Below are 13984 nucleotides of genomic sequence, written 5' to 3' on the forward strand. Positions count from 1 at the left end.
TTTTTTTTTGCATACAATTACAGTGATGGCATCATTTTTTTGGGAAACAAACTGTCCATAAATGTCACCGAAAATCCGGGTCTCCTTTTATTAAAACTGAAAAATGTGTATAAATGTAAATAACAAATGACTGATACAGGGATAAGAACACCACAGCGGCTGCTGGCGTCTCTCTCTTTCTCTCTTTTTTTCTCTCCTCCTCATGTAATTTGCATTAATAAAGAGGCTGTTCCTTGTCGGAATGTGTTTCATCCGGTTTAAAATCCCAGGGCGATCCACTAGGAAGAGCTCTGGGAGAATCCAACTGTCAGAGCCGACAAGACAAATGAATCCCGGTGTCAGGAGCGTGTGGTTCAACGATGACAGATTGAGAAGAACTGTCCCCCTCTCGACAGGCGGGCTTCATTTTCAAATTAATAAATCTGAATAAAATATTTTTCCTTTCATTACGAGCGGAGCCTGTTTGACAGTTCCAGTGACAGGAGGGAGTAGCAGTGTTGATGAGAACAGTTTGCATGAATTCCACCTGGGCTTTTTCTGTTTTATTTTTACCTGCAATCTCTTCCCCGTTTGCCGCTCTCCTTACCCCCTCCCGCACCTCCCATGTTTTCCTCCCCCCCCCCTTCCATTCCTTTCCACCTTCTGTTTCCCCCATACCCTCCTCGGGTGATTCTTCCCTGCTCTCCAGCCCCCTTCACAATTCTTGTCCTCTGAAATGTCACCCTTTCCTATTTTTTGCTATTCTTTTTATTCACCTGCAGTCTATTCCCCTGAGTTAAAGGCCAGAGCATTATTTTACTTGGAAAAAAAAATTTTTAAGCCCACAACTAATTATTATAAAATGTTTTTTTATTCCTGTGATTATTTATCACCGATCTTATTATAACAGCTCACACCCAGGCTAGAGATCATAGTGGATATCTCTACTTTATAATTTCACCTTAGGAAACAATCGTCATCATTTTCTCCCACACAAAAATAAAAGCAACCCTTCCAAACAGACAAACCACAACAACGAAAAACCTTTGTTGTTGATTTCCCTCCCAAAGCCAGAGGAATGAGATCACATATACCTTAGGAATTGGATCTGCACTGGCAAATCTTAATGCACAGGGTGACAGGCTGTTCCTCTTAAATAATTTAGGAGCACTTTCTGGGAAACAATATGTGATCATTAGAGAAATACTATTGAGAAAAGTGACTTCTTGATAACAGAGGGGGTTTTGTTTTTGCATTTGGTAGAGAATCCAGTCACAGCAGGCAACTTTCAATGTCCCACTTCTGCAGCCTAAGATCCACAGAGTCAGAGAGAAATTAATCTGAGTGCGGCAGTCAATGACTCCCAAATCCCCAACCTTAAATGCACAACACTGCCTCGTCTCCCTCCTCAACCTGGAAAGAAGGAAGCCTACCTGGCAGAGCTACCAGAGAAAATGGTGGGGGTTCAGGAGACACTGAGGCTTTACCCTGGGGATCTGGTCTTTAACCCATCTGCTGTTTCTACTCTTCCTCATCCCTCTGCAAGGTGATGACTCTGCAATGTTTGCTTTGCAATTTTATTGGACAAACTTAGGTCCCAGGTTGTACATCTGATTTTGCCCTTCTCTCAACTCTCTCTGAGAACACAGACCGTAAAAGCACCAAACTTGTGTTTGGGTAAATGCAGATGAAATCTTCAAGCAACATAAAGGCTGGGTGGGGAGGGGGATATAAATATATATATATAATATAAATATATGAATATTTATATTGCATATTATAAGTACATACTATATTTTGAATCTGATACTTAAATGTTTTAAGTGGTAGAAATAAAAACAAAAACAAAAATAGAAAGACTTTCTAAGTATCTGTTTAAGTGTGGCAAACTGCACTAGATAGAAAGAATGCAATACTCAAATTTCTCAGAGAGTTGCTTTTCAGTTGAAATCCCAGTTTAATAACTGCCAAAAATAGAAGAGCCATCTACTAAAAGGTCCGAAACAAGTCATCGTTGGGAGGGTGGGAGGTGTCAAGTTTGATGGTCAGTGTTAAGATTCTAGAAGTTCTTACACAAGTTGTTGTGGTTGCTTTATCATGCATTTCCTCATTTGTGCTTTTCCACATAGATCAAAAATAGCATCTTGGTGAGACTGTCTACCAATGATTCCAAAACTCAACTTCGTATAACCTAAATTTCAATGTTTAAGTAGCTATTATAATGACATAGGAATACTGTATAAGAAAATAAATGTAAATGTTTCGAGACTTTTTACATACATTAATTCACTTGGTTTTCAAGACTTTTTACATGCATTAATTCATTTGGTTTTCACAATAACCCGGATAGACTAGATGAGCATTGGGATCTTCATTTAAAGGAGTTTACAGTTTACAGGAAACTGAATGTCAAGATTAGGTGGTCTAAATGAGATCATTTGGTTCACAAATAGAAAAGGGAGGACTTATTCCATGCACCATTATGTTTTCACTAAATTATGCTGTATTCTGTTGTGTGTGTGTGTGTGTGTGTGTGTGTGTGTGTGCATGCACACACATAGTAACATCCTCAGGTAAATCACACAATAGTAGAATTGACTACTATTTAATTTTCCAATGGTTAAAAATTACTGCCATTGAGTTTTACCAATCCACATTCCAATTTGCTGATTGATTTTTATCTGCCTCTCAAAAAAAATGTTTAAGAGTCTTTCTTCCATTTTATTTGTGGATAATATTCAGGTGGTTAAGAAACAGTCATATGAAGATCATCACCACTCTCAGTCAGTGGTATTATTGATTACTGTATTTTTAAAAAACCTACAAAAATTTGAGATCCTTCACAATATTGAAAGAGGATAAGAAGAACATAATAGATAAAATGATTTATGTATTTATTCTTTTAAGATGTATTTCACTTTTAAATTATGTGAGGACAGGGAATTATGCCTTATCATCATGATTCAGTGAGCTGGTTACTTATTGAGTATTGAATTTTTTTCTTCACAATCTCACTTCCTTGCGGCTGCATGAATAAAAAGTGGACAATAATCATTTTATAGGAACACTTTTAAGACACTTGGGTACGATATAATTTCTTAGATTTACATGTACAATTTTCAAACTATCCCAAAAATATTGCTACTTTTCTTTTATGAATCAGACAGAAAATAAATGAATGAGTGAGTAAACACACAGATCAACAAATTCTTTTATTTTTGTGACAGTCCTGTAAGGTAGGCATGATTATTTTCATTTTTCTGTTATGAGGATACAGAGATTGAATGACTTAGGATATCCAAATGAAGCAGAGCCCAATTGAAATTCAGGCTGATTCAGTCTAGCATTCTTTCTACATATCATAGGTATGCTTTGAGTCAAATTTCGTAAAAAGAAAAACTTTTACTCTGGGGTTGGGTGTTTTATGTTCCTAGGGCAAACAATCAGCTCAACTCAGTAGTAGGAAATGCACTAAAGTAGCAATTGTATTTGGCACTACCCAGGCTGGTAATGTGCAGGTATCTAAAAGATACAACGAATCACTTCATTCTATGCCTTTCTTCTCCGTCTAGCATTCATTCAGTATAACTCTAAGGTCTACTAAGCCGATGTGGTTTCAGGCTTAGTATCCAGTTGTAACTCCATGGGCCCAAGGCTGGTATGAACACCAAGGACACTAGGAGCATGGTAGTTCATGGCAGGCAGAAGCCAGTCCAGCCCAGGACATGGCCTACCTCCTCCCAGGTCACCTGCTGATTGTGAAGAGCAAGATCATTCACTGAACATTTTCTGCTGACTGTGCCAGGAAAAGAGGCTACAAAGCTGAACAAGACTTACGCCTGTCTCATGTAGCTGACAGACACACAAATACTTAAGAGTTTATAATTCTTTAACATGGGCAAGTTCACTGCTCTGGGAGCAGAGGATGGAGTAACTAACTTTGTGTAGTGGATTCATGGACGTTTCCCTTTTTGGCTGCTGCAGAGAAATACAAGGATTTCGCAGGACAGCACATGCAATGAAATATGAAGGGGTATCGAAGCACATGTTATTTTTACATTTTTCTTTTACATATATTCAATTTTCCACTGAAACTGAATTATTTTCATTTTTATAGTGATAATATTACTGTCGTTACTATTATCACTATATGCCATTTATGAGGCCAGGTACTATGCTATGTCGTCTATACAACTTCTCATTTAATCCTGGCAATAACTTTGTTAAAGTTTTTGTTTGTTTGTTTTGTTTTTAGATTGAGTCTCTTGCTTTGTCACTCAGGCTAGAGTACAATGATGTGATCATAGTTCACTGCAGCCTTGAATTCCGGGGATCAAGTAAGCCATCCTCCTCAGCCTCCCAAGTAGCTGGGTTTATAGGCATGCACCACTTGTAATCTATAATTTTTGGTAGAGACAAGGGTCTTGCTTTGTTGCTGAGGCTGGTCTCAAACTCCTGGCTTTAATCAATCCTTCCACCTTGGCCTCTCAAAGTGCTGGAATTGAGCCACTATGGCTGGCCTAATGTAAGTATTTTTTAAAAATATTCTTCTTTCGCACAGATGAGTAGACTGAGGCTTAGACTCCAAGAACTCATTCTAGACCTTGTGATGAATAAGAGGTAAAGCTGGGATTCAAATCTTGGACTTTTAAACTCCAAAGTCTGAATCATTAATTATAAGGCATAGATATCACTTATGTCATTTATACAATGTCTCTATACTTTTGTTCCACTTGCCTCGAGTTGCCTTTTTCTGTATATCCGCTTGTCAAAAATCTCATTTTGGCTCAGTTCAATGCTTATTTCACTGTGAAATCTTTCCTAATTTTGCATTTCCAGAGTGATGTCTCTATATCAAGGAGATCCTTGAACTTGGAAATCAAGACAATCATTTAAAAATAATATAAAATCATGACTTAAGAGCCTATGTTCCTGCCTTCAGACAGACTCAGCCCATCATGTCCTCTCAGGAGATGTGTGTCTGCATTCTTCCTTAAACATCATCAGGGACACAAGTCTCTTTAAGTAGTCCATCCCTCTTGGCAGGTCAACACTTTTCCCACTTAATCTAAATGCATCCCCTCTTGTTTGATATTCTGCTGTGTTAGAGGCTACCTGCTTATAGATAATGTACCATCTGAAAACCATCCCTAGGCTGAAAAACAGTAACCAAGCAACACTTTTGCCTTCTCCCTCTCGGACTAACCTTTTGCAATTCCTGTGACCTTTCCTCCAGAGTCTATTTTTCATCCCTTTAATCTTTTTGTCACTGCCCTTTCTCACCTTTAGCATCAGCAGCAAGGAGACCAGATTCTGACACACAAAAATGCCTCTAGCAGGTGGCAGGCAAATTGGCATGCTTAGCACAGCCCCATGTACCCTGCAGGGATTAATAATAAATACTATTTGATGATGAAATCTGAGTGCATTTTCTTTTCAATGAGACAGTGTCAACTGTTTTCTTCTAAAATAGAAATGAGCAGAATGCAAAATTGAACAGCCTTCATCTCTCCCCACTCAGGAGGCTGTTATTACTGATCGGGTTGGCATTCCTCCTGGCTCAGCCCAGACAGGGAGAAACTTAGCGGGTGCCACTGCTCTTTCCCTTGATAACTAGCTATTATTTGTGAAAAATTGGAGATGGGTACTTTGAATACTTTGTTTTCTTTATTTCTTTGTCTGACTGGTGTATCCTGAATTATTAAAGTAGATGATTTTAACCATACTCTAGACTCTGAAGCAAAGTAGACAAATAATATGTTTGTGTACACACACACACACACACACACACACACACACACACACACACACACATAAAATGTTGAATGACTATGCCAGGGTTAGCAGGATTAAGTCTTTTGACATTTAGTGAGCACTTTCTGTATTCTAGAATGGCTTGGGAAGATGTCTGTCAAAAGAGAAATGAGAATGAATATCCTCAAGATAATCTAATCCAAATCCTTTATTTCCCAAATAAGAAATCTGAGACTCTGGGAGGTTGAGTTATATCTGCATAATTATCCATGTGTTTATTGGTAGAATTTGCCTTATTATACTAATTTCAGGACTGTTTCTAATATTATCTTGCCTTGTCTGTTTTTGCTCAAAAAGCACTAATTCAATGCTATGGCAAAAAGAAGTATAAAACTATGGTGAAGACAGTGAAGGAGCCTGAACTCCGAATATATAGGTCACATAAACCTGGTGTTGATCTATTTGAATTTGGAATGGAAGCCTGGAGCTCTGCCTACCTTGTCTCTTTTCCCCTTTCCCTCCTAGAACCCCAGGGCTTTGAAGAACATGTAACAAAATAATTTTTCCAATGAGAGGCAAAGAAAAGGTGCTCTTTTTGTGCCAAGGTGAGTCCATGTGAGATGATGCTGAACATTAGAAAAATGCAAAGAATTAAATAATAATGACATATATAAACAAGTCAATAAAACATATACTAAAAGTATGAGTGCCTGATTAATTGCCAAATTGAATGATGCTAAGCATTTAGACGTGGGAGAAAAACTGTGGGTAAGGAAGGGAGAACTTTTGGCTGCATCTTCAAGAATGTATAAACTGAAGACATAAAAAGGAAAGGGAAAAAGCCTTTAGGGATGTATGGGGGAGACTTTGAATCAAGAAAATGTAAAATGTGTTTGGATAATAATGAATAAATCATTTATTGTACTGTAATATTTGATAAAGTGAGTTGTTAGAGATAATCCTGGAAAGACAAGTTTGGGTCAGACAGTGAAAAGTGCTGAAAGTCAGGCCTAGGAAAATGGAATTTATTTAAACTCCTTAGTATAGGATTGTTTCAAAATTACAGCCTGTAAGAACAAATTCACACAAGCTTCCAAGGCTGATTTAAAAAATGTTTTAGTGACTTTCGCATAGTCTCTAAGTTATGAACCAACAGTGACATCTACCACTTGTTCTAGTTCAGTTTGGCAAGAATTCTTCAGGGGTGTGCCCTTCCCCCCCATCTCATTTCTATGCCACGGCAGACATTGTTCTCTAATCCTGTCATAGTAACTGACCACAAAATACTTCTTTACACTGTGCTGCCTCTACTCACTAGGGAGTAACACGTGGCATAAAACCAATTTGCTCATCTGACTCTAGTTATCCAGCCAAAATGTGATTTCCTGAGCAGTATTAGCTGCATCTTCCTATCTTTAAAATGGGAGATGGCACTAAGATTGCATGTTCCTTATTAGTAAGTTTGTGACTATTCTAATTCTCAAAATATTAAATGTAAATACCATATATAAAATAATCAATAGAGATTACAAGTGTCTATTGAAAAATCTAGGACCTATGAGCAATGTGAAAGGAGACTAGAATTTATCATTGCCATGTGATAGAGGAAAAAAGAAACCGATATAAAAATATCAGAAATTCTTAGGAATGTACCTGTAATTAAGGTGTAGAGAAGAAAGATGACAATCTGAATTGGAGCACTACTTGGTTGAGTTATTTGATTATATTAAATGGTCTCTATGATACTTATCATTGTTTTCTGCCTTGTGGTTAAAGATAAAAAAAGTGTTATCACTAGATTTAGAATGAAATATTTTCTAAAGGAGGATCAGTTTCTAATTGATGAAAAGCAAATTATTAGCAGGAACATAACCGATGGGCCAGAGAGACAAAAGGGGAGTTAGTAGCATTGATTGTATTTTGGAAGTAGTGGTCAATCTTTGTGTAGAATAGTCTAGGAGCCTTCCTTATGCACTTACAGGAAGTGCAAAAGGTTCTGGAAATTTACTAAGTATGCATATGATGGCTACAGTGTGTAAACCTGGGTCCTCTTACTAAAAATGTGATTTGGAGCAAGTCATTTACTGGAGACCAGGTGATTTCCTGGAGATGATACAACATGAAATTTAAGAAAACTATCTACTCGGCTTACCACACAACACTGAAAAAGTTGTGAAGCATTTTGTGACTAATTTCCAACCTGAACTCTCAAATATTGTAATTTTAGAATTTTTGTCATACAAACCCAGATGTTTCCCCTCTTCCACTCAGCAATTTTCCACAGAAACTTTACACACACAGGCCTGCAGGAACTCTGTTTGTTTGGTGGTTCTGATTTTTCTACTGTACGTGTAAAGAGACAGGTCAGAAGTTTGTTGGCATAGCATATATTTGCAATTTTTTTTTTACCATTTATCAAATATTTTACATACATTTATCATAAATTTAGAATAAAACCTTATGAGATTACAATAAAAATAAGAATAAAAATTTGTATCTTAAGGCAAAGAAACAAAAAATTAAATTACTAGGATAGAAATCCACAACTTATAGTGGCCATAGCCAGAACTTGAACCTAAATCCTCTGGCTCCAAATTCCATGTGCTCTCCAATCTATCATTCATCCAATGTATCATATATAATTTAAAGTCCAATGCAAGAAACTTGGCACTTTTTACGTGAGGTTCTTAGCTTATTTCACTGCCTGGAAATAAATGGAGAAGAGTCATCAACACCTAAGTAGAGTCCACAATATTTATACTCAGAGTTAGTGCCAAAGGTGTCAGAAAAATAAAATATCAAAGTCCCTAAGGAGTCATTGAAGACAAATTGAAATCAATGATGTCTACGGACAAATTCACGTTAAATAAAAGTTATTCCCTGTTTCTTTAAAAATCCCTAGAACATTTGTTTTAAAAAAGAAAACATCATTCACGACTCATAAATTGGTTGGGAGACCACAGACAAGGCAGAGATTCTATCTCACCTTTCCCATCTGTGAAATGGAGTTCATGGTACCCACCAACTTTGTTTGCAGAATAGTCATGAAGACAAGTGATGCAATGGATGCACTGCTGTTTGGAGTAAGGAAGCCGTATAAATCTAAAGTATTATCATCAAGACACTGCCTGGTATTTGCACTCTCTTCTCCTGGGCATAGTGGACTTTTATTACTTCACAGAGCTCTAGGAAGTAGAGAAGTAATGCTCTCTTCAAACAGGAAGTTGACCAATAGAGTGGATAGGTGGCTGACCTCCACATAGCATAACAAGGTGATAGCTTTATTGTTCAGTGCTGTTGATTAATATTTATCTGTTCATCAATTAGCCCAGTGAGTCCATCTCACTCCTGGCTATCACTACTGTAATAAATGCTCTCCTATTACAGAAAAGTTCATAGTTTCCAGAATGGAATTTAAACTGAACTTTTTATTTTTCTTGCTGCTCTTAAATTTTCGATAACTTTCTCCTTCACTTACTTTCTGGTTTCAATAGAAATAGCAGAAAATTGCTGACTGTGGAATTCCTGGCTATCAGAACAGGAGAGCGTTTGAATGTCGCCAGAAATACTGGTTTCTTTGAGGCTTTCAGACATTTTCTCTAACTACATATATAGCCTGGGGGTGAAAGAAAGAGAAGGCAAGTGATGGGGAAGGAGTTGACAAGAAAGTAAAATGTTACATTTTCCAAAAAGGTAGGAAGGATATCTGTGCCCTCTCTCATTAAAAAAAGAAAGAAAGAAAGAAAGAAAGAAAGAAAGAAAGAAAGAAAGAAAGAAAGAAAGAAAGAAAGAAAAGAATGTGTGTGTGTTTGTGCCCAGGGAAGTTGGGTTATGTAGGTAAAATACAAATGGTGGTGTAAAATAGTGGGTATCAGAAAATTAGAAGATCTTGACCCTAGTCTTGATTCTGCCACTAAGTTTGATTTTGAACTAGTTATTCAATAAACATTGGCTATAATGTTTAAATCTTTAAAATTAGAAAAACATATTAGTGTTGTATGAAAGGAGAGGAGGTAAGTACTCCCCTTGACGAGGATAGAAGAGGCTCTTGGGCCTGATAACATGATATGGTTAAGGCATTGCCAACTACTTCAAGGCATCTAACCATTGTTTTTTCTATGAGCACACATCAAGAAAATGGAAAGATAACAAGTTGAGAGTCTAACAAATCACCTAAGGGAGCAGGAAAGAGAAGACCACCAAAACCCCAACTTTAACAGAAGAATCCAAATCACCAAAGTAACAACCCAAATATGGGACACAGAAGACAAAAATATCAGAAAACATCAACAAAATAAAAAGCTGGTTCTTGGAAAGTATTAACAAGATTGATGGACCCCAAGCCAGAATGACAAAGGAAAAGAGAAAAAAGTCCAATAAACACAATCAGAAATACAAAAGATCAACTCGCAACTGACCCTGAAGAAATACAAAAGATTATTAGAGATTACTATGTACACCTATATGGAAACAAACTTGAAAACCAAAATGAAATGGAGGACTTTCTGACATCACACAACTTCCCCAGATTGAAACAAGAAGACACTGAGACACTAAATAGACCAATAACAACCCAGGAAATTGACTCTATCATTCAAAAACTACCTACAAAGAAAAACAACAACAACAACAACAGCAACAAACCCTAGACTGGATGGCTTTCCAGTAGAATTGTACAAGATGTACAAGGAGGAGCTGATACCAATCCTAGTGAAAGTATTCCAGGCAATTGAGAAAGATGGAATTCTCCCCAAATCACTTTATGATGCTAAAATCACACTGATACCCAAACCAGGTAAAGATACAACAAAAAAAGAGAACTACAGGCCAGTATCCCTTATGATCACAGATGCAAAAATCATCAACATTCTAGCAAATTGGATACAAAAACCCATCTCAAAAATCATCCAACATGACCAAGTAGGCTTCATCCCCAGGATGCAGGGCTGGTTCAACATTCGCGAGACCATAAATGTAATTAAATACATCAACAGATGTAAAAACAAGAATCACATGATTATATTGTTAGATGCGGAAAAAGCTTTTGATAAAATCCAGCATCCCTTCTTGATAAAAACCTTCAAACACCTAGGTACAGAAGGAACATAACTCAAAATAGTAAGTGTCATTTACAATAAACCCACAGCTAACATATTGCTGAATGGACAGAAACTGGAAACATTTCCTCTGAAAACTGGAACAAGACAAGGCTGCCCCCTCTCACCCCTCTTGTTCAACATTGTGTTGGAAGTCCTAGCTAGGGCAATTAGACAAGAGAAGGAAATCAGAAGTATCCAAATGGGAAAAAGAGGAAGTAAAGTTATCCCTGTTTGCTGATGATATGATCCTATGCCTTGAAAATCCAAGTGAATCTGTCAAAAACCTGCTTACACTGATAAAGGACTTTGGCAAAGTCTCAGGTACAAAATAAAAGTGAAAAAGACAGTTGCATTTCTATACACCAACAACAAGCAGGCAGAGACCCAAATTAAAAGCACAATCCCATTCACAATAGTCACCCAAAAAATGAAATACCTTGGCATCTTCCTAACCAGAGAAGTGAAAGACCTTTACAATGAGAACTACAAAACTACAAAACATTGCTCAAAGAAATCCAAGAAGACACAAACAAATGAAAAAATATTCCATGCTCAAGAATGGAAAGAATCAACATTGTTGAAATGTCCATCCTACCAAAGGCAATCTACAGATTCAACGCAATACCCATTAAATTACCAACATCATTCTTCTCAGACTTGAAAATGATAATACAGAAAGTCACATGGAAATATAAATGACCACGAATAGCCAAAGCAATCCTTAGCAAAAGAAACAAAGCAGGAGGTATCACACTTCCAGACTTCAAACTTTACTATAAAGCTACAGTAATTAAAACAGCCTGGTTTTGGTACAAGAACAGGCATATAGACCAATGGAACAGGATAGAGATTCCAGAAGCAAAGTCTCAATTTCTCAACCAACTCATCTTTGACAAAGCCTCCAACAACAATCACTGGGGAGGAAGAACCTATTCAGTAAACGGTGCTGGGAAAATTGACTGATCTCATGCAGAAGATTGAAACATAACCCCTACTTATCACCACACACAAAAATTATCTCTAAATAGATCAAAGACCTAAAGGTAAAACCTCAATCATTAAGAATCTTAGAAAGTGCAGGAGACACCCTTATGGAAATTGGAACTGGCAGCCAATTCCTGATTCTAACCCTAAGTGCTCCTGCCATAAGATAAGATAGACAAGTGGGACCACATCAAACTAATGAGCTTCTGCAAAGCAAAAGAAACCTCCGAGAGAACAGGGAAACAGCTCACAGAATGGGAAAAAATATTTGCCAACTTTATATCTGACAAAATCCTAACATCTAGAATCTACAAGGAACTCAAACATGCCAAAAGGAAAAAAACAAGCAGCCCCATTAAAAAGTGGGCAAAAGACAAGAATAGACACTTCTCAAAAGAATATATATGGGCAGCCAACAGACACATTAAAAAGTGCTCAGTCTCACTCATCATCAAAAAAATGCAAATCAAAACCACATGGAGATACCACTTAACCCCAGCAAGAATGACCATCATTAATAAAACAAACAACAACAGATGCTGGTGAGGATGTGGAGAAAAAGAATCGCTTCTATACTGCTGGTGGGAATGCAAACTAGTGCAACCTCTTTGGAAGACGGTGTGGAGATTTCTGAAAGAATTAGAAATTGACCTTCCATATGACCCAGCAATTCTCCTAAGGAATATACCCAGAAGAACTCAAATCATTCTACCAAAAAATACCCGCACATGTATGTTTGTTGCAGCTCTATTCACAATAGCAAAAACATGGAACCAACCATGCTGCCCATCGAAGCTGGACTGGATTAAAAAATGTGGTACATATACACAATGGAATATTATGCAGCCATAAAGAAGGACAAATATTTGGACTTTGCAGCAACTTGGATGAATTTAGAGTCGATCATACTTAGTGATCTATCACAGAAACAAAGAACAGAGTACCATATATTCTCACTCATAAGCAGACGTTGAACAATTATCATAATACTATAAGAAAGGAATTGTGAAACTACCAAGGTAGGGTGGGTAGGATTGGCAGTTGAGGGAAACTGCTAGGGGAGGAATGGGCACACTTCATCAACAAGTATACCTGCATAATCAACGTTTGTACACCTAACCCTGAATTGTATCCCACATCTTTAAGAAAAATTAAAATTAAAAAAAAAAGTAGAAAAACGACACCTCTAAGAGACTTTTTAGCTCTAAAATTTGGTTTGTTTTCTAAAACCCACCACAAAAGCACCTTCTGCATTGGCTGAATATTCTTGACTCCCTCACCTTCTGGGCATGGAGGACTTTTATATATGGAAGAGTCACCATGAGGAAAGCCTCGACTTTGGCAGTCCCTAATTCCTCATGTGGCTTTTTTAGATTGTGAAATGTTTCATGAGGCTCCAGTATTCTTTTTCAAGTTTGAATTTCACTTGAAAATTACTGACGAAAGATTCTTATGGGTATGAGAATCCAAGGGTATCTCTCACTCTGTGAACCAAGAAAATTAGAAGAAAGTTTCTTCTGTTCAAGTCTTCAAGAATGAGTTCTTATCTCCATCAGCTTCATACTCCAATAGCTTTTACAGTACCGGGTTTGGAAATTCATTTATGTAAATACATCTGCATTTAACTCCCCAAAAAATCTCTAGAAAAATCATGAGAAATTCAGAAAAAAGAGATAAACTGCTTATTTTATGTTGCAGTTCCAAGATAATAAGTCAGATGGATTGGCAATCTAAGTGCCTGAAAATTTGGTTGGCTTAGATTATTTGTCTTAAATGGCTGGAAATCTTTTGTTGAGTGAAAAATTTATCTCATTTGGGCTAGGCAGAAACGGATTTACTGAATTAATATTGTTATCAAGTAGCTCATTATTCAATCAATGTAACTAATTTTATTATGATAATTCAAATATTTGCTTCCAGATAAGCAGGGTTCTTGAATTATCCACTTTCTGACTATTCACTATATCTTCCCCAGGGTAAGCAATTTATGACTAGCTCTTACTAAATATTCTTATACAAATATCTGAGGTCACTTTCCTTCTTGAAATAGCTGAAATTATACCCCCTGCCCCAAAGAGGTAGTTAATACAGTCACTGTGATATTTTAATGAAATCCACTAAATTGATAGGTACTTTCCATTTACAAATCATTTCAAGAGCAGTCCTGA

This window comes from Carlito syrichta, unplaced genomic scaffold (genome assembly GCF_000164805.1).
Source record: "Carlito syrichta isolate Samal-C Ts95f unplaced genomic scaffold, Tarsius_syrichta-2.0.1 Scaffold308261, whole genome shotgun sequence".
Classification (NCBI taxonomy): domain Eukaryota; kingdom Metazoa; phylum Chordata; class Mammalia; order Primates; family Tarsiidae; genus Carlito; species Carlito syrichta.